At 42.6% G+C, this 21,116-nt stretch overlaps 1 protein-coding gene across 2 annotated transcripts in view; it reads right to left on the bottom strand.

The window, feature by feature from the left end:
• The window catches only part of SMAD9 (SMAD family member 9), a 28,942-nt gene extending 12,283 nt beyond the window's left edge, over nucleotides 1-16,659 (bottom strand). The window contains exon 1 of one of the 2 annotated variants that reach the window (XM_072134430.1): nucleotides 16,506-16,659. The gene's annotated coding sequence lies outside the window, so the exon portion shown is untranslated. The remainder of the gene's footprint in view (nucleotides 1-16,505) is intronic. The other variant, XM_072134429.1, reaches the window with a different exon arrangement.
• Nucleotides 16,660-21,116: the final 4,457 nt, after the last annotated feature.

A 21,116-nucleotide genomic window follows, 5' to 3' on the forward strand; every position in this document is an offset into this window, starting at 1 on the left:
TGGGACTAAAGTACAGTAAATTACCAACATCCAGAGGTCGGCTGTAAGTCGGGGGTTCTTAAGTAGGGAACCACCTGTATATAGGAAGGATATATAGGACATACACTGCCAACGCAGACGATACTCTGGTTGGATGTAAATCTACGTTCATAGACTCCTTATCATACTACACTTGAATACGTGATCATACATATACAATAAATAATACCGCACTGATAGCTACATCTGATACATTATCAATCACTAAAAGGACAATGAGCTCTTATCCACAGACCTCATTTCTGTTCAATGGCTAGTAATCTAGTGAGCCGCTCACTTTCACATTACTTCTACCACATCACTGATCCTGAGGATATAAATTGTATAATAATTACATCTGAGAAAGAACAGTCACACGAAGAAAGGCGAAGAGGTCGCTGGCAATGACTCATAGCCCGAGTCCTGCTTCTAGAATTTACAAAATCAATAGAAATACAAGGTTCAAGACTGGAAAAAGACTGGGTATAGAAAGGAGGTGGAAAAGTGACTATTAACTTTTTCATAGATTGTAAGCTCTTGAGAGCAGGGTCTTCGTTCCTATTATTTTCTCTGGAGATCTGTACAGCGCTGCAGAATATGATGGCGCTATAGAAATAAAAATGTATTATGATTCTTATTCAATACGCAAACGTTTATGGCGTCCTTAAGCTTTCCGTAGGAACAGCAGCTATCATACGCCCACCATAGAAGTGCATTGTGTGCGGCACCGGGGAAAAAACGCTCTATCTTTCGCTTTATGTACGACCCAGTTGCATGGCTCCCTGTTCGATAGGGGGTGGGTGAGGAGCCCCTCCACTTCTTTAGCCGGTCTTATGCCATGCCGGAGTTGCGGCCCAAGTACAGCATACGTTCATCTGCATGAAGCCTTAGGCCCCGTCTACACTCGCGAGTGTGATGCGATGAACTCACATCACACTCGCAACGCGTGCTGCCTGGATCGCACGACCCGAACGCTGCAAACTGGAACTGAACTGGCATGCTTAATTCAGTTCTGGTTTGCAGCGTTCAGGCCGTGCAATCCAGGCAGCACGCGTTGCGAGTGTGATGTGAGTTCATCGCATCACACTCGCGAGTGTAGACGGGGCCTAAGGCTTCATGCAGATGAACGTATGCTATACTTGGGCCGCAACTCCGGCATGGCATAAGACCGGCTAAAGAAATGGAGGGGCTCCTCACCCGTCCCCTCTCGAACAAGTGTGAATCGAGTTCATCGCATCACACTCGCGAGTGTAGAAGGTACCCATTTATATTCAATATCCACTAAAAAAAAATCATTCTATTTCCTATAGACCCCCATATATGGGCATCTGAAGTGACACTCTTCTTCCCGCTTCTAAAAGTGACTCATCTCAGGGATAAAGTGACTCTTCTCAGCTCATTTGTATATGCCTTTGGTAATGTTTTTTTAAACATTAAATGGATGAGTTTTAAGATATAAGAAGGAATTTGAGAAAGGATATCTCATACCCAACCTGAGGGGGGCTAGTAAAATTCACTTTAATTAAAATATTAAAAATAATTGATGTTAACAGGGTTCTCTGGATATAGCAAGTTAGGCACTATCTACAGGTCAGGGCCTAACTTGCTTAGCAGTGGGGGTCTCAGTGATGGGACCCCCATGGATCACGAGAACCGGGGTTTGTTGTACCCCGGTTGCGTCTGAGATAACTGGAGCAGCCAATCACACATGCATCGGCTGCTCCATTCATCTCTATGGCGCTAATGCAAATAGCCAAGAGCCGCACTCTGCAATCCTCATCAGCGCCATAGAGATGAATAGAGCAGCCGGTCATGCATCTCTTCATCTCGAACTACGAAAGGGATACAACGGGACCCCCCTTCTTGCGATCTGATCAGCAAAATTAGGTCCTGTGGATGGGGCTAACTTGCTATGACTGGAGAACCCCTTTAATTATTTTATTTTTCTTGACAATGAACCATTTGATGAACTTGACAATGAACTTTTTAATGTAGGGTCTCTTATCTGCCTGCAGGGTTTAATTTTACAAAAATGTCAGGCATCTTAAATGGAAAAGCAAAGGTTCACATACTTTTCTTATTCAATTTTTAAGTAAAAGGGGCACATCAATATAACAGTCTCGGGATCCAGCCCCAATAATATCAAAGAAATACAGGCAGTCCCCGGGTTACATACAAGATAAGGTCTGTAGATTTGTTCTTAAGTTGAATTTGTATGTAAGTCGGAACTGTATATTTTATCATTGTAATCCCAGCCAGAACTTTTTTGGTCTCTGTGACAATTGGATTTTAAAAATGTTGGGTTGTCATAAGAATCAATATTAACACTAAAGCTTCATTACAGATACCTGTGATACCTGTTACAGCTGATCATTGTAGCCTAGGACTAAAGTACAATAAATTACCAATATCCAGAGGTCTGTCTGTAACTAGGGGTCGTATGTAAGTCGAGTGTTCTTAAGTAGGGGACCGCCTGTAACGGCCCACTGGGAACATTGGAATGCAGCAGCAGTATATGTTCCATACACTTGACAAAGGCCCGGTGGGCCCAAATGTCCATTTTTGATGCACTGTCTTGTTAATAAAAACACATCTTTATTGCATCATAAAAACGTGATGAACAGTCTATTATTTCTTCTACATTTTATAATGTGCGCATTATTATACAATGGATGACCTTTAGATTACATTTACTACCTTTCTAGTAGCTCGCTCTGTAGGTCTATAGCAAATACTGGGATTGGTAAAACTAGTATTGGAATAATAAAAAGTATCAAAGGAAGGAAGACAGCCGGGTTATACAGAGCAGCATTGTCAGGAAACAAAGGCGGGAAATGTAGAACAGTAAAAAAAGTTTCCATAAAACCTATTCTCCTTCAAGTGCGGTTGGGACAACACAAGCAATTCTGCTCAAAGACGTTATAGAGAAATCAATCAACAGCAATTGGTAATATGCTTTACTGCTGCTCTAAGCACATAGACAAGAGACAGAATCTGAATCTATACCTCCCATAATAGACCACACCCCTTGAACCCGTCCCTTATCCCACCCCCCCTATTATGCCCACACAGTATAATACCAAGATTAAGGGCCCTTACACTGTATATTCTCACCCTGTAAAATTCCCCATTCCCCCTTCCATCTTATTGTGGTCCTTTCTCTGCTCCATCTCCCCTTACATTGTCCCCATTGTTCCCCTTTCTTATTATGCCCTCTCTGTATCACCATTGCAATTCGTCCAAATCTGCGTACGGACAACAGAACAGAGCCCGAAATACGGGAATGTCCCGCTGGATCCGGGACGTTTGGGAGGTATGTGAATCAATGGTATTATGTCTTGTACAAGCCATGAAAAAGTAGCAATTCCTGGATGTGTGGCAGGAATACCCCCTTTTTATTCTCCTATACCACCCCCAAGCCTTGGGGTGGGAAGGAGGCAGAGCTATGTCACAGAATTTATCCGGACACACGATATACCAAGAGCCTATTAGTATATCAGACACATTATGCACGGATGGTGGGAGTATCATGACTGGTGCATGATGCATCTAGTCATGATAAGAGGTTTAAACTCTTTTCTGCAAAATCGGCAATATGGTATTTAAATAATTTGTCAATGGGCAACAAGGGTAGTATGGGTAGGGCTCACAACTAAGGCCTTTACATGCAGCCTAAGTCATAGCTCTCAATTGTCCCAGATTCATCGGTACAGTCACGGTTTTTCTCTTCTGTCCCGGGTGGATGAGAGATTGTCCAGAGCTGACCCTCTCTCCCCCACCTCCTTCTGGTCCCATACATTAGAGCTGCATGCAGAGCAGCCAAAGCATTGGGTGTGAGGAGGCGGGATTTGAATAAATCATTTGAAGAGGCAGCTCCTCCCTTCAGCTGGCCCTGCTCCCTCCTCTGGGTCACAACCAGAGCCTGAGAGAAGAGAAAGTGTGAGTGCTGCAGTGATAAGAGGGGAGGTAAGTAACAAGTTTTTTATTTTAATACCTGCAACAGGAGAAGAATCTTCTATTGCAATCCTGTCTGTCTTGTCTGTGAAGCAAGGGGACTGCTGTAAAGAACCCCCCTCCCAAATTAGCAGGTGTCCGTCTTAGTCGATGGAGCAGAAACTGTAGGATATAGTTCATTGACAAAACAGCTAAATGTTAATGCCTGAGGCCACGTTCCCACACTGCGTTCCCGTTCACAGGCGTTCAGTTCAAACGCCAATTTTGAGCGGGAGTAACTGTTCCTGTTTCTAAATTCAATTCAAACTCAATGGGGCTTATTTAATAAGGGTTGTGCTGCTCACTTTCGTCGGACTTTGCCCCTTTTTCGGGGATTACCTGGCTTGCACAGTTATTTAAGAAGTGTCTGTGGTGGGATTTTGCCACACGCGATCCTTTTGTGGCGCAGCTGCGCTAGCTCCCATGCGACACATATTGGGGGCGTGCTGTCGGACTGAGTGCAGGATTTAACTTTCAAATTGTGTTGCAAGCTCAAGCCCTAACAAGCACCACTAAAAAGATGGTGAACCTGACCTGAGCGGGGAAGCGACACATGCAAGATATCGGGTGCACAATCTTAGTGAAACGTGGCACAGTGCATTATACACGGACAATGCACTTTCGGTAAACTCCAGTGGAAACGTAACTAAATGTGCCCCAATGTGTGAATGTGGCCTCAGCTTTTTGCCTCCTCAAAATCGGATTTAAAAGCTGTCCTTCAAAACATGGTTTTACGGTTAATTATAATTTGGGCTTCATTAGATTGTTTCTTACCAAATTTTTGCATTCTCTTACAAATTACCATAGTTATTCCCCCAAATCCTCTAAGAATCCGCAGTTTGCCGCTGACAGATACACATCACACCCAAAGCCGCCAGACGTGCAGAGACTATACAGCATTAATAGACATTCTGTCATCTCTATTTGTGTAGCATCATGAAAAGAAGACACTTACAACATTGTACAAATGTTTAGCTTTGGGAAGGACTAGAGAAGAACATTGATCCCTTTTCATTCACATAAAATTTCTAGCCGGTGACATCAGTGTGTACTAGGGCACCAAACTTGTCAACGGGAACCGAGCCAAGAGTGTGGATAGATAAAGTGTGCCTCTAATATCTCTACTGATAAAACCGCTACAAAATTTAAAAGGGATATCACCTCAATGGGGTTGTGCACTTTCAGAAAATGATTCATATTGTTTGTGTAAAGAAAAGTTATATCAATTCCCAATATACTTTCTGTATCGATTCGTCACAGTTTTCTAGACCCCTGCAATGAACAGGAAGCTCCATTGTTTACTTCCTGTGGATATAAACCAGTCCCTGGTCATGTGATGAAAATCTACAGAAAATAATCTTGTATTAATTAGTTTAAAAAGAAAACTGGTGATACATTGCATTTAAAAAATTGCCATCTTTTTGTGTATTAGAGCTTATGGGGCACATTTATCAAGGGCTCAAGCGCTAACATATGCCCAGGCACTCACCGGATCTCCTAGGAGGCTCCGGCCAGGTCTGACCCACTGCTTGGCTCAGTACCAGCCGCTCCCCGCCAAAGCGGTGTAGAGGGCGGAAATGAACCTGTTCTGTCCGAGGAATTGTTACTAAATTAAGGATTGACGCCTGTTCTCAGGCAAACAAGCTGTGACAAATCCCCCCAATGTGTCCATGTTCTTCCTCACCATTTTGTGTATGTGGCAGTATATTCAGGGTCTCATTATGATCATTATTATGATAGGCTCTTCCACTTTATGTGAATATTTACGTACTCAAAAATATGACTTTAACCCCTTCACGCTCCGTGTGCGGGGGTTTTGTTAAGAGGACTCACGGGCTGAGCCCTTTTCATACATACATAATGCAGCAAGCACCCACCACTAATACCCGCAAAGCCGATGGAGGCATTTAAAAGACAGCGTCCCCATCTTGGTTCCGATCGCCGCTCCCCCGAACGTCATTGAGGTTGCCATGTCAGCCTCGGGTCTTTGGCAGACTGGAGGCTATCTGGATTCTGCTGATTCGTTACAATGAGCCAGTGGCTCATTGTAATGAATACAGTGTAAAGATGCCATATGGTAGGAAGGATCAGACCCTAGAGCAGTGATGGCAAACCTTTTAGAGCCTGAGTGCCCAAACTTCAACCAAAAACCACTTATTTATTGCAAAGTGCCACAGTTGAAAGGAGGAGGGAAAATTTGCCTATCATTGTAGGAAGATTCTGCAGGAAGATTCTTTGAGTCTTGTCTGGTGAAGTTCATGCTGGGGTGATGACCTGGGTGCCCACAGAGAGGGCTCCGAATGCCGCCTCCGGCACCAGTGCCATAGGTTCGCCACCACTGCCCTAGAGGGTCTAAAAATTAGTAAGCAAAAGTTTCAAAAATGATTAAAAAAAATGTAAAACCTGGTTATCATGAAGAGGTAATGCAGACGTTTATAGCTGCCTGGCCTCTATCTGCCAGAAGCCACCAGACATCACAGGAAGTCCTTAGTCCTGCTGTCAAACTTTACCAGGGTGAGTATACTAGGTTCTTAAAGTTGCTATAAGTGGCCCCATTAATCACTTGATTTTTCTATTTATTGCTTGAATGACGTGAAAAATCTTCTGTATCACTCAGCTGTGCCATGGGAAGCCCCCTCTCTTTGTGTATCCTCTCCAGATGCATAGATATTGACCTTCCAATTTACTTAGTTATCTGATATGACATATCACAAAGCTGCAGCTATACAATGCGGTATCAGGAGCCATATTGGAAAGTAATGCAGGAAACAATACACCGCTAAATTCTACAACAAATACTACTCCTTCTACACTTTGCTAATTCTTATCGGAAACATTGCTATTCTGAGTAGTGATGTAGACGGAGAGGAATGTCTGCTATGGCCTATGTGAAGACGTCACGTTATGGTATATGGTTAAGGAGCGGTTCAGTGAAGACAAAATAAAATTGTGTAATAAAGAGACACAAGTGAAGAGACAGTAGAGGAATGCCAGGGCTGCTAGACTAGTCACTTAGTCATTGTTTAGGTATTCTGCAGGATATAGCTGGCAGGTGAGCGGCCGATATAATGTGACCGGCTCACCCTCCATAACCTGCGTCACTGCTCTGTATTGATCTTAATAATTCTCCATAATTTATCTGATATGTATCTATAATGTTTCTATCCAATCATGTATTTAGCTATACGTGGGAGATTTATCAGTGCTTCTATGACAGTTTTCTGGTGTAAAAGCACTGGAATAACCACAATTTCTTATGCACTGCAAGTGCATGTGGGCATGGCGGTGGCAAGGGGGGGCAGTGGCGGGCACGTGGGAGAGACGCTTACTTTCTAAACACGTGGAAACATATCTTAGCAGGTTCGTAGGCAAAACTAAGTCAGGTCAGACCTGGTGTAGTTTTACCCAGCAGAACAACCAGCCACTGAAAACATCAAGATCATGGTGACTCTTTATGTATCTGCCGAGACGGGTAGGAGGCATGGCCTTTAGACACGAGCGCCAGCGTATGAATATTTCCAACCTCTAAGTTTCTAATAGCTAGATAGGGTATGAAAATATTTAGACCCCTTTAAATATTTCAATTTTTTTGTTTCATTGCAGCCAAGTGATAAGATCAAAAAGTTCTTTTTTTTCCTCAATAATATAAGATAAGATAAGATAATCCTTTATTAGTCCCACAGTGGGGAAATTCACAGCGTTACAGCAGCAGAGAGGGTACAGAGAGTGAAGTACAAACTATGACAACAATAATATTAGGGATAAATGAACAAAAAGAAAAGGGGGATAAAAAGACAAAAAAGAGACAAGCAATGAACGGCAGTTTGATGTTTAGTCTGTGGATGGGACCTGCAGGGACTGGTTAGGTGGGGGGCGCAGGTTACTTCTGTTTGGGCCTTGTTTGTTGAACAGCCTGATGGCAGCGGGGAGGAATGACTTACGATAACGCTCCCTTTCACATTTGGGGTGAAGCAGTCGGTCACTGAAGGTGCTCCCCAATGCCACCACAGTCTCATGCAAGGGATGGGAGCTATTCTCCAGAATAGACTTCAACTTACACAGTGTCCTCCTCTCAGCTACCACCTGCACTGTGTCACCAGGACCCCCCAGGACAGAGCTGGCTTTCCTAATCAGTTTGTCCAGTCTGCTCCTCTCCCTAGCTGAGATGCTGCTTCCCCAACAGACTATGCCAAAGAAGAAGGCTGGTGCCACTACAGAGTTGAAGAAGGTCTTAAGAAGAGCCCCCCGCACTCCGAATGCCCTCAGCCTCCTTAGCAGGTATAGCCGGCTCTGACCCCTCCTGTGAAGTGCGTTTATGTTCTCTTATACACTCTTGGATGTCGGGTGCGGGCGCATGGAGAGGACTCACGGGCTGAGCCCTCTCCACAGCCTGTAGGTCTTTGCTGCATATTGCAGCAAAGACTTACTGGTAACACCTGCGATTGGTGCTAGCAAAGTTCGAAGACCCAAAGCTGTCTCGTTTTAACCATTTCATTACAATGTGCAATTTGCACATTATAATGAATGAGGAGGAAAATCCCCATATACTGCCATACTGTACTGCCACGGTGCTCTTAGGAACCTTGAGTGCTGCAGAAATTCCTTTGTAACCTGGGCCAGATTCTCTTGCTTAGGGTACATTCACACGGCGGTATGCCCGCCGAGTGGGCATACTGCCGTGCGCTGGAGAGGAGAAGGAGGTGACCCCTCCAGCTTCCATAGAAAATAGCGGTGCACGGCCGCAGACACGCGGAAAGATAGAGCATGCTCTATCTTTTCCAAGTGTACGGCGCAAATCCACTGTACCACAGCCGTGCCGCCATTGCCGTCTATTGGGACGTATATGCAGTTGCAAATTTGTGGCCGCATAAACATCCACACAGGGCGTCTGAATGAGCCCTTAGACCTCATAATTCTCATGTGCTCTGACATGCACTGTGAGCTGTGAGTTCTTATCAGACAGGTGTGTTCCTTTCCTAATCAAGTCAAATCAGTTTTATTAAACACAGCTGGACTCCAATGGAGGAGTAGGAAATGGACTGAATGTCAGTTCAATTTCAGTGCCACGGCAAACAAGCTGAATACTTCTGACCATGTGATATTTCAAATTTTCTTGTTTAATAAATTAGCGGGAATATCTACATTTCTTTTTTTATTATGTCAATATGGGATGTAGAGTGTACATTTGTGAACAAAAAAACTCAGGAATTTACTTTTTTGATCTTATCAATTGGTTGCAATGAAACAAAGAGTGAAAAATTTAAAGGGGTCTGTATATAATTCCGTACCTATTGTATCTATCCATCTAATCCAAAGTGGCATCAAAGACAAGGGTGTATTTTTATTCCATTCTGGTCAATGATCACCTTTTTCAACCATGCTTGAAAAAGGCGACCACTCACTGAAACGTTGCAATGGAATAAAGATGCGTCCTTGTATTTCAACTCACTTGGATTGGATTTGCTACATGTGACCCTGGCTCAGGGTTTTACGGCTTGGCACCCACATCCAATTCGCTGTGCTGCTCTGGACTTTTCCATTTCTAACTATCTATATATATGGGGAATTTTAGGCATAAAAGCCGCAATTTGGTTGCAGTTCCCGGCACAAAGCAGGAAATTCCAACGTCTCCGCCATCTTTGCCGGTTGGGTGAGGAGGGGCCAGTGTTGGGGTGTGCAGTTGGCACTAGCTTTATCCTGCACCAGGTTTGGGTGCAGGCTAAAGTGCAGTTCTACCCCAGGCCAGACCTGGAGTAGAACTCAGCTTGGTAAACAATGCACCTGGCAACTGCACCCATGCCACCGGAAATCTATACAGAGGCCACATATGGAATTTTTTTTTCCAGCTCCCCAGTACACCGCATGGAATAATAAATAACGTCACTGAGAAGTAAAATTTTTGAAGGTGGAGAGCGAGAAATGAGCAAAAACAAAAAACCCTGCCTCCTTAAGGGGTTTAAGGAACGATCATATTAAAATATGATCCTTCCTCCAGCCTTTACCGCATGTTTCTTTTTTGTAAATTGCAGGGCTAAATTTTTTTTATTGTATTCTATCCATCAATGAAACAAATTCTATTTTTTTACACTATAAAACATACTTCTTAGAAAGAGGTAATACTTAAAACTCTGTACTTCTTTATAGGTCACCTTTTGTCTAAAGCCTGAGCCCAAACAATGTGGTAACGTTGTCCTGGTCATATGATGAACACTGTGGTGTGTGGTTTGTTCACTAAACAGATACCTATTAGGTAACAATCATCAACCTGTGCATCCATTATATGACCATGACCCAAGAGATAAATAATGTAGGTCACTAATAGATGACAGCAAGCAGAGATCCTATATTATGATAATCATTTATACTAAAAAATATGGTTACAAATTTCATAACATACAAAACGAATAATCTTTATTTGACAAAAACATCGGGCAACATGTATCATTTTTGTGTCTAATTGCATCTGTTTTTTTTTTATACCTAATTTGCGTCTTATTTATCTCAGGTGATTCATCACTATGATGTGTCGAAGAGAAAAATAATGATTCCTTCTTTTTCCCAGCATGCATTTGTGATGTTAGTATGCATGAGTTCTAAATTAGTCGCAGTTGAAAAAAAAAACAGAAGAAATATCACAAGCTCACAACCCGAGGAGGCATCAAAATGGGCTTCTGAAGTGACACAACCTCTGCAACCACTAAACTTGACTCATCTCATGTGAAAATGGGATGTGAAGAGTCAGATTTGCCTGACTTTACAGGATATTTTTTATAGGTAAACTTAAGAGATTTCTTATAAAAGTGGGAATTTACCTTACCGGAGGGGACTAGTAGTATAGTGGGATAAAACCTGGTGACAGGTTCCCTGTAAACCATAGTTACAACTTATGGATCAGCTTTAGATATTTTTTAGATACATTTTTAGATATTTTTTAGATATATATTTTTAGATACATGTGCATAGGATGAATGGTGCACATATGGGTGAAAGTGTTGCAGAAAATGCAAAATAGGCACTGAAACACAATTGTGAATAGTCGCAAAAAAGCAGAAAACTAAAAATAAAATTCAATAATAAAATTCCCATTGTATTTATCCTCCTGCCCAAATTCTGCCCCAGACCGCCCACGCCGCGGTAGTAGTGTATCAATATTTATAACATTTTTTTCCTCTTCTTGGCCACGAATCCACCTTTTCCTTGGAAAAACAGCCACTTTTGTGCCAAAGTAGGTGTTAGATGTCAAAACACGGGGGCTTAAGGATGTTCTCCTGCCAAAATAATTTAATTAAAGAACAATAAAATTATTCTCAACATCGGAAACAGTTTTGGGCACCACTGACCTCTGTAACCTCTCTACAACCTCCTGACCAGAGGATACCAGCAGCTGCTATATAGGTACCAGAATTAGGGTAGGTGTAATGGAGTAACTGGAATGTCCTGGACAGTCTGTAATATTAATAATGCCTTTAAAATCCTAAGATATTGGGGCACATTTACTAAGGGCCCTGCTGCAGTTTCCTGTCGGACTTTCTTCACACGACACAAATTTCGCCATTGAAATGGGCCTTCCAGTGCACAGACGGTCCGTGCGCCAAAAAAGTCCAACAGAAGTGTGTCGCACGCCACATGTTAAAGGTGCACCACAAACAGTGTTTTTCTCTATCGGAGCAATGCTGGGGTCGCCAGATTCATGAAGAACGGGCGCCACAAATCAGGAATCTGGTGCACCCTGCACACTACACACGCACACTGCACATGGTAAAGTTCGCACTGTTTTTAGTAATTGTACCAAATCTGGCACCACCTTTTACCCCACTAAACTAGCACCTTGTGTAGCAGATGAAATGTCATTTCTAGAATTCCCTCATCATTTGAAATTTCACCCGTTTACCTATAAAAAAATCTCCTCCAAAGTTATGCGTGGCGAGTCACATTTAGACGAAAAATGCTATGGGTTGGTGCACGTAGTGTACCAGTTCACCACGGTGCGGGAGACAAGAATGGCGAGAGATTCAAGTGTATTTCTAAAAACCATATATAAGGTAGAAAAGTCAGGTTCTCACCTTGTGGAGTGATCGATTATAGCGTGTGTATCGCACGTGAGAGCTGCTGCCAACGGGATGGTCAGGTCCGGGCATATAGCAGATGTCGGACTCGGCGGAGGAAGCGTAGAACCACGAGATGCTGGAGGAATGGTCCCGTTTTGTTGGAGGCGCTGCTGTCGGAGTGGAATGAGTGTGTACACTCGATAGAATGTAAAACTTCTTTATTTGTTGAGAGACACTACGCGTTTCGGCCCCGGACCGGGGCCTTCGTCAGGTGCAGTAATATATATACATTTCCAAAGAACAATAGGCATTTAAATACATGAACGGTTGACGTCACTGATGACGTGGTCGGAAGTGACGTGAACCCCGTTAATAAAGATTGATTGTAAAACGGGAAAAAAAAAAAAAAAAAAAAAAAAGGGTTTTTCTCTTTCTTTTTCTTTCCTCCCTTCTTTATATAATAACGATAAAAAAGGATTTATATATAAAAACAGATTAATTTCTTCATAAAAGATTAAGAACATCATTGTGTGTTACCTCGAGGCATAAATGATGAGGTATGTAAAAGGACCTGAACTTGTGGCGCACGGGAATGTGGCGCACGGAGGGAGAGACGGTGTGGGTGGGATGCACCTCTGGGTGTGGAAGGACAGAGGGATCGTTGGATGTATATATGTGTATATATTTGAAAATGAAAGAGACCCACCTGGACAGTAGTAGCGTGTGGAGGTAAGTGACTAAAGTGGACTCTATGGGTTGTGAGGGGGAAAAAAGGATGTTTGTGTGGGAAGAATAATTCTATGAAATGATTATACATATTCAATGACTTCATTTAGTCCATCTGGTTGGAGACTTTTAATCTTATAGATCCAGAACGATTCTCTTTTATTAAGTCTTTCATGTCTGTTGTTTAAGTCTTCTGCGATCTGTTCTATCCCTATAAGTTTTAATTGGTGAAAATTTTTATTATGTACTAGGGTAAGGTGTTTAGATAAACTTTGTTGCAAAAAACCTGACTTGGTTTTTGAGCGATGGCCATTCATGCGCATCCTTAGAGATTGAACGGTGCGACCTACATACTGGAGACCGCATTTACACGTGATCAGGTACACCACGTATGATGAATCACAGGTGATGTGTTGTTTACAAGGATGTGTTTCGCCGGTACTCGGTACTATGTAGGTCGCACCGTTCAATCTCTAAGGATGCGCATGAATGGCCATCGCTCAAAAACCAAGTCAGGTTTTTTGCAACAAAGTTTATCTAAACACCTTACCCTAGTACATAATAAAAATTTTCACCAATTAAAACTTATAGGGATAGAACAGATCGCAGAAGACTTAAACAACAGACATGAAAGACTTAATAAAAGAGAATCGTTCTGGATCTATAAGATTAAAAGTCTCCAACCAGATGGACTAAATGAAGTCATTGAATATGTATAATCATTTCATAGAATTATTCTTCCCACACAAACATCCTTTTTTCCCCCTCACAACCCATAGAGTCCACTTTAGTCACTTACCTCCACACGCTACTACTGTCCAGGTGGGTCTCTTTCATTTTCAAATATATACACATATATACATCCAACGATCCCTCTGTCCTTCCACACCCAGAGGTGCATCCCACCCACACCGTCTCTCCCTCCGTGCGCCACATTCCCGTGCGCCACAAGTTCAGGTCCTTTTACATACCTCATCATTTATGCCTCGAGGTAACACACAATGATGTTCTTAATCTTTTATGAAGAAATTAATCTGTTTTTATATATAAATCCTTTTTTATCGTTATTATATAAAGAAGGGAGGAAAGAAAAAGAAAGAGAAAAACCCTTTTTTTTTTTTTTTTTTGTTTTTCCCGTTTTACAATCAATCTTTATTAACGGGGTTCACGTCACTTCCGACCACGTCATCAGTGACGTCAACCGTTCATGTATTTAAATGCCTATTGTTCTTTGGAAATGTATATATATTACTGCACCTGACGAAGGCCCCGGTCCGGGGCCGAAACGCGTAGTGTCTCTCAACAAATAAAGAAGTTTTACATTCTATCGAGTGTACACACTCATTCCACTCCGACAGCAGCGCCTCCAACAAAACGGGACCATTCCTCCAGCATCTCGTGGTTCTACGAGTCACATTTAGAGGCTGCAGGGGGAATGTCACTACTATGCCCTTATCTTCTATCTTGTAAAACTAGAAAACTTTCAGATCCCATCAGGGTTATAGTTCTATAAGATACAGAATCGGGGATACTGGCAGTTAAAGAAAGGCTGGGAATTGGGTCTTTACATACATTTTATATTTCTATGTTTGTATCTCTGGTTCTGTAGCTCACAAAACCTCAACATCTATAACATTAGATTCTTATCTTTATTATGACACCAAAACCATTTTCCTAGGTGCTACTAGAAACACACTTCTGAATACTGCCTTTTCATTGGATTTATTACTGTAATGGGGTCTATGGCTCTGCACCCACACACTAGGCTGTGTTACTCTGGAATTCCATTTACTAGATAGATATGAAATTATGAGAGATAGATAAGAGATAGATTGATTGATATGAGATAGACAGATAGATATGATAGATAGATATGAGATAGATATAAATAGATAGACAGACAGACAGATAAATAGATAGATAGATAGATAGATAGATAGATAGATAGATAGATAGATAGATAGATATGAGATAGATAGAGATAGATAGATAGATAGATAGATAGATAGATAGATAGATAGATAGATAGATAGATAGATATGAGATAGATATAAATAGATAAATAGATAGATAGATAGATATGATAGATAGATAAATAGATAGATAGATAGATAGATAGATAGATAGATAGATAGATATGATAGATAGATATGATAGATAGATATGAGATAGATATAAATAGATAAATAGATAGATAGATAGATATGATAGATAGATATGAGATAGATATAAATAGATAGATAGATAGATATAAATAGATAGATAGATAGATAGATAGATAGATAGATAGATAGATAGATAGATAGGAAGTCAGGAAATATAGGTGAATAAATGGATATGATATAAATTAACAGCTGACAAATTGATAGATAAAATATGATATTATATAATAAAGAAGATAATAGTCCAACGAATGGTGGGTGCACAGCCGTAGATCATCCCAGCAATAGTTCCAAAATGTGATCAAAAGAAGAAGATCCACCATTATTTTCGATCACATTTTGGATTGCTGCCTATTTATTGGAACTAATAAAGAAGATAGATATGAGATAGATAGAAGAAAGGTAGACAGACAGATATGATATAGATGATTGATAACTAATAAACAGCCAGGTAGATGCATTGGGGCAAATTTATCTTTGCACGTTTTTTGGTTGCATTTTAGTGATTTTTCAGGCACATTTGAGTCTATTCCAGCAGTTGGCTGGAGTTCGCCATGTAGCAGTAATCCTGGTTTGTGCCTAATTTGTCTTTGTATGCTTCCAGATATTTGCGCCTTATTTATCATTGATTTGCACTTAGAAGGGAGAAAATAATTGAGCAAAACACTCCAGTCCTGACCATGGGTAGGAAAATGTAATGGTATGAGTTGTACCTTAAAAAGTTTTTTTTTTAAAATCTGCATTTGACAAAGATCCAAAACTACAAATGAGGTGCAAAAAGAGCAGGGGCTAATAACATAAATGACCCCCATTGGTATGTATTAGAGAAGGTAAGAATGAAAGGAAGAAAAAATAATGAACAGATTACTAATGAATTAGAGAGACATAGAGACAATAGTGTATGAGAGGTAATACGGAGAGCTGTATACATATGACACAAGTGCTGTGTCCGGGTGTGTGTGTACAGGAGCAGCACAATGCTGGCGTCAGACTGTCTCCTCCAGGCCTCTCCCTCCTCCTCCTCCCTGATCTATCACAATATGTCCGGACATCATCCCCAGCATCACAGCCCTCCTGTCACACTGCTCCGGCACTGCAGCTCTCCGCAGGGAAACTTTCCAAGCTCCCAGCATAACTCATCATCATCATCATTGTAATTCATGAACGTGGGACTACAAGTCACAGCATGACACACAGCATAAGAGTAGTAGTCATAGGAAGACACAGAAACCAAATACATTGTATCCAATTATCACATAACAATCATAACGATCAGTGACCGTTCACATTACAGAAAAACGCATGCTTTATATATACATAGTGATCGATTGTGATCGCCTATCCGACTATTCCCTACCAAATACATATAAGATAATCGATCAGGTGTTGATATGGTTAAGATTAGCAATGAAGCATGGATTATTTCTAGATTGCAGCAGAAATTGTACAAGTCCCAAAATCTGATGGGGGTCGTAGTGTCACATCTTAAACTTGCGAGCAGTGCAGCCTCCTTGTATGTATAGGACATGTACATGAGGGGAAAGTTCCATGGACCTACCTGTGTGCTGTGGCCCTGGTGGTCAGTGCTGGTGCCCTGGTCGGCTGTGAGGCAGAGAGGAGGCAGCACAGGAGGAGGAGGAGGAGGAGGAGGAGGCGCAGGGCGAGGCGGCAGTCAGGCTGGAGCCGCTCCGGCTGCTCTGTCAGGGAGTAACTGCGCAGAGCTGGCACCGGCCCAGGACACGTCTCCCACACACCCACCTACCCAGCGCTGCCACACTCCTGCCTGGCACCCAGCACTGGCTGCAGGTGATGCAGGACCATCACTCCTGTCTAGTCCAGTCCTGGCACACACTGCCCACTTACCTCCACACAGAAGCGGCACCTACTCATACCACACAGAGGGGGCACTCACTGCCACACACAGGGGGCACTTACTGCCACACAGAGGGGACACTCACTGCCACACAGAAGGAGCACTTAGTGCCACACAGAGGGGGCACTCACTGCCACACACAGGGGGCACTTACTGCCACACAGAGGGGACACTCACTGCCACACAGAAGGAGCACTTACTGCCACACAGAGGGGGCACCTACTTACTGCCACACGGAAGGAGCACTTACTGCCACACAGAGGGGGTACCTACTTACTGCCACACAGAAGGAGCACTTACTGCCACAGAGAGGGGGTACTCACTGCCACACAGAAGGAGCACTTACTGCCACACAGAGGGGGCACTCACTGCCACACAGAGGGGGCACCTACTTACTGCCACACAGAAGGAGCACTTACTGCCACACAGAGGGGGTACTCACTGCCACACAGAAGGAGCACTTACTGCCACACAGAGGGGGCACCTACTTACTGCCACACAGAAGGAGCACTTACTGCCACACAGAGGGGGTAAGTCCACACAGAAGCAGCACCTACTCATACCACACACAGTGGGCACTTACTGCCACACATAGGCGTTACTGCCACACAAAGGGGGCACCTACTCATACCACACAGAGGGGCTGCTACCACACAAAGGTGGTACCTACCGATACCACACAGAGTGGGCACTTCCACACAAATGGGTAACCTACTCACTGCCACACAGCCCCTCTCACCACTGCCACAAAGAGGGAGCTCTTACTCATTGCTACAAAGAGGGCATACTTACTACCACACAGAGGGGACACTTACTGCCACACAGAGGAGGCACCTACTCACTGCCATACAGAGATGGCATTTACCGCCACCCAAATGGGGCACCTGCTTATTGCCACACAGAGGCGACACTGCCTGCCACACAAAGGGGCCAATTACTTACTGCCACACTCCTGTCTGGCACTATGAACTGTCTGCAGCTGATGTAGGTCACGCTGTCTGTTGGACCTTAAGAGTGGGGGCATCTCTGCCCATCTAGCCCAGCCCTGGCACACAGGGTCAAAGGAGGGGCAATTACTCACTGCCACACAGGGGAACACTTACTCACTGCCACACAGGGGGACACTTACTCACTGAACCAACATCCAGGACTCCTGCAAAGAAGAAAAGTCATAATATTGATTATAGTGAAATAGGGAGAATAACTCTCTTGGTGACATTTTTGTCTCTATTTAGTGGCAATTAGTATTTTTTGGGGGTGCCGCTGGATGCCGCTGTCACATTGCACATGTCCCAATGTTTGGAATCTATTGTACCAGTGTAGAAATCAAACTTCACTTTTATTATCAGATTTAAAAAGTGCAATCCATGCAAACTACAATCGCTTTGCCACGCAGCATAAGACAATAAGACATGGCTGGAATTTATTTTATTAAAGACTGAAAACTAAAATTCTGGAATATTTTCCAGTTATCATTTTTTAATCTTTGTCTTCTACAAAAAAAATAACTTTTTATGTATAAATTTTCGATATAATGTTCAGGAAAGGTGGAAAAAAAATCCAAATGTGGCAAAATTGACAAAAAAAGCCCTTAGAGTTGAACAGTTTTTAGCTTTGTTTGTCACTGTGCGGCATCGGTGACAAGTCCCCTTCTTTCTTCAAAATGATACAGTTTTTGTTTTGTTTTCTTTCTCATATTGTCATATTCTGACACCCATATATATTTTTTTCTGCTTCCATGTAGGGAGCTGTGTAACGGATCATATTTAGTGGGACTGGTTGTGATTTTCATTTTGGTAAATATGTGATGTTTTTCATCATGTTCTACTCCAAATGTTTTAGCTGTCAAAAAAGTGGAGATTTAGCTGTTTTTTCTCTATGACATTCACTGCATGGGATGTTTGTCTTTATAAAAGTTATGGTATCTATGGATATAGAGATAACTAATATGTTTATTTTGTTTTTGTTAGTGTATTTTTATTTGTGCACTCCAGATAGGGAGTTTATTTGAATTTTAGGTAACAAAAAAACTAAAAAAAAAAATCTTTAGCTTTTTTTTTGTCCCTTTTGAATCTTATGCTGGCAAATAGCTCATACATTATTAAAGGGGTTTTCCCACGAACCAAGTTAGGGCCTATCCACATGATAGGGCCTAACTTGCTGATCGTGGGGGTCGCAGTGATAAAATCCCTACAGATCACGAGAACGAGGGGTCCGATGGGGTCCCAGGTACCTCAATCGGACCCAGTGGCGTAACTAGAAGTCTGTGCCAGGCCCCTGACTATAATGTATGTTTTATAGTAATAGTCTTCTCATATGGGAAAGTGACACCATAAGGGCCCCCTAAACCTCTTGGGCCTGGGTGCGATCGCAACCTCTGCACCCCCTCAAGTTACGCCCCTGGTTGGACCCCTCATCACTCCTGGAGATGAATGGAGCAGACAACTGTGCATGACCGTTGTGCTCAATTAATCTCTATGGAAGTGACGGAAATTGCTGAGCGCTAGGCAATTGGAGGGATATGGGCGTTTTTTAAATTTAAAATAGAAGCATGATGATGCAGTTTCCCGGGGGTGGGGAGATGCTTCTTACTAGGATTGTTGAGCACATTGCTCTCAGAAATCAGCAAAGTGGCGAGAAATTCAAAAATCTAAAAAAATCTGCGAAAACACATTTATGATGCAGATTTTTTTTTTCTGTAGAGTGATAAAGTCCTGTGCTCAGCAGTTTTCAATCTCTTGGATAATATTTATCCTATTTTTGTGTTAGAAAATGTGACTGTACAGAGGAGTTGCTCTTGTGGTTAGGCCCTAACAAATATACCTATATAAAGGTCTGATTGTGGAAAGAATCAAGGGGGTTTCTACTTACACGTTTAAGGAACAAAGTTTTGAAGACAACAAAAGTGCAAAAGAATGAAAAAGGAAGAAAAGGCCACTTCTTCATTGAAGTTAATTGTTGAATAATAAAACATGTTGTTCTCTTACTGACATATATGAAGAGTGAGCACTTCTTCTATATGTCCATCTATTTATACACAATATACACTCACCGGCCACTTTATTAGGCACACCTGTCCAACTGCTCGTTAACACTTAATTTCTAATCAGCCAATCACATGGCGGCAACTCAGTGCATTTAGGCATGTAGACATGGTCAAGACAATCTCCTGCAGTTCAAACCGAGCATCAGTATGGGGAAGAAAGGTGATTTGAGTGCCTTTGAACGTGGCATGGTTGTTGGTGCCAGAAGGGCTGGTCTGAGTATTTCAGAAACTGCTGATCTACTGGGATTTTCACGCACAACCATCTCTAGGGTTTACAGAGAATGGTCCGAAAAAGAAAAAACATCCAGTGAGCGGCAGTTCTGTGGGTGGAAATGCCTTGTTGATGCCAGAGGTCAGAGGAGAATGGGCAGACTGGTTCGAGCTGATAGAAAGGCAACAGTGACTCAAATCGCCACCCGTTACAACCAAGGTAGGCAGAAGAGCATCTCTGAACGCACAGTACGTCGAACTTTGAGGCAGATGGGCTACAGCAGCAGAAGACCACACCGGGTGCCACTCCTTTCAGCTAAGAACAGGAAACTGAGGCTACAATTTGCACAAGCTCATCGAAATTGGACAGTAGAAGATTGGAAAAACGTTGCCTGGTCTGATGAGTCTCGATTTCTGCTGCGACATTCGGATGGTAGGGTCAGAATTTGGCATCAACAACATGAAAGCATGGATCCATCCTGCCTTGTATCAACGGTGCAGGCTGGTGGTGGTGGTGTCATGGTGTGGGGAATATTTTCTTGGCACTCTTTGGGCCCCTTGAGCATCATTGCAACGCCACAGCCTACCTGAGTATTGTTGCTGACCATGTCCATGTACCCAACATCTGATGGCTACTTTCAGCAGGATAATGCGCCATGTCATAAAGCTGGAATCATCTCAGACTGGTTTCTTGAACATGACAATGAGTTCACTGTACTCAAATGGCCTCCACAGTCACCAGATCTCAATCCAATAGCCGCATTTAAAAAAAAATCTGTTGCGGAGTTTGCACTTACCTTCACTCAGCCCGGCTCGGTGAACTAGCGCGTTCCGATGCTTTTCAGCGCAGCACCTGGTGGACGGCGGAGGTACTACCTTAATAAATCCCGTCCGGACCCAAATGCAGCGCAGAGAATGCGCCGCTGGATCGCGAATGGACCGGGTAAGTAAATCTGCCCCATTGTCTGATTTTTAAAGAATTTATTTGCAAATTATGAAAATAAGTATTTGGTCAATAACAAAAGTTCATCTCAATACTT

Source organism: Engystomops pustulosus, chromosome 2 (genome assembly GCF_040894005.1).
Source record: "Engystomops pustulosus chromosome 2, aEngPut4.maternal, whole genome shotgun sequence".
In the NCBI taxonomy this organism is placed as follows: Eukaryota; Metazoa; Chordata; class Amphibia; order Anura; family Leptodactylidae; genus Engystomops; species Engystomops pustulosus.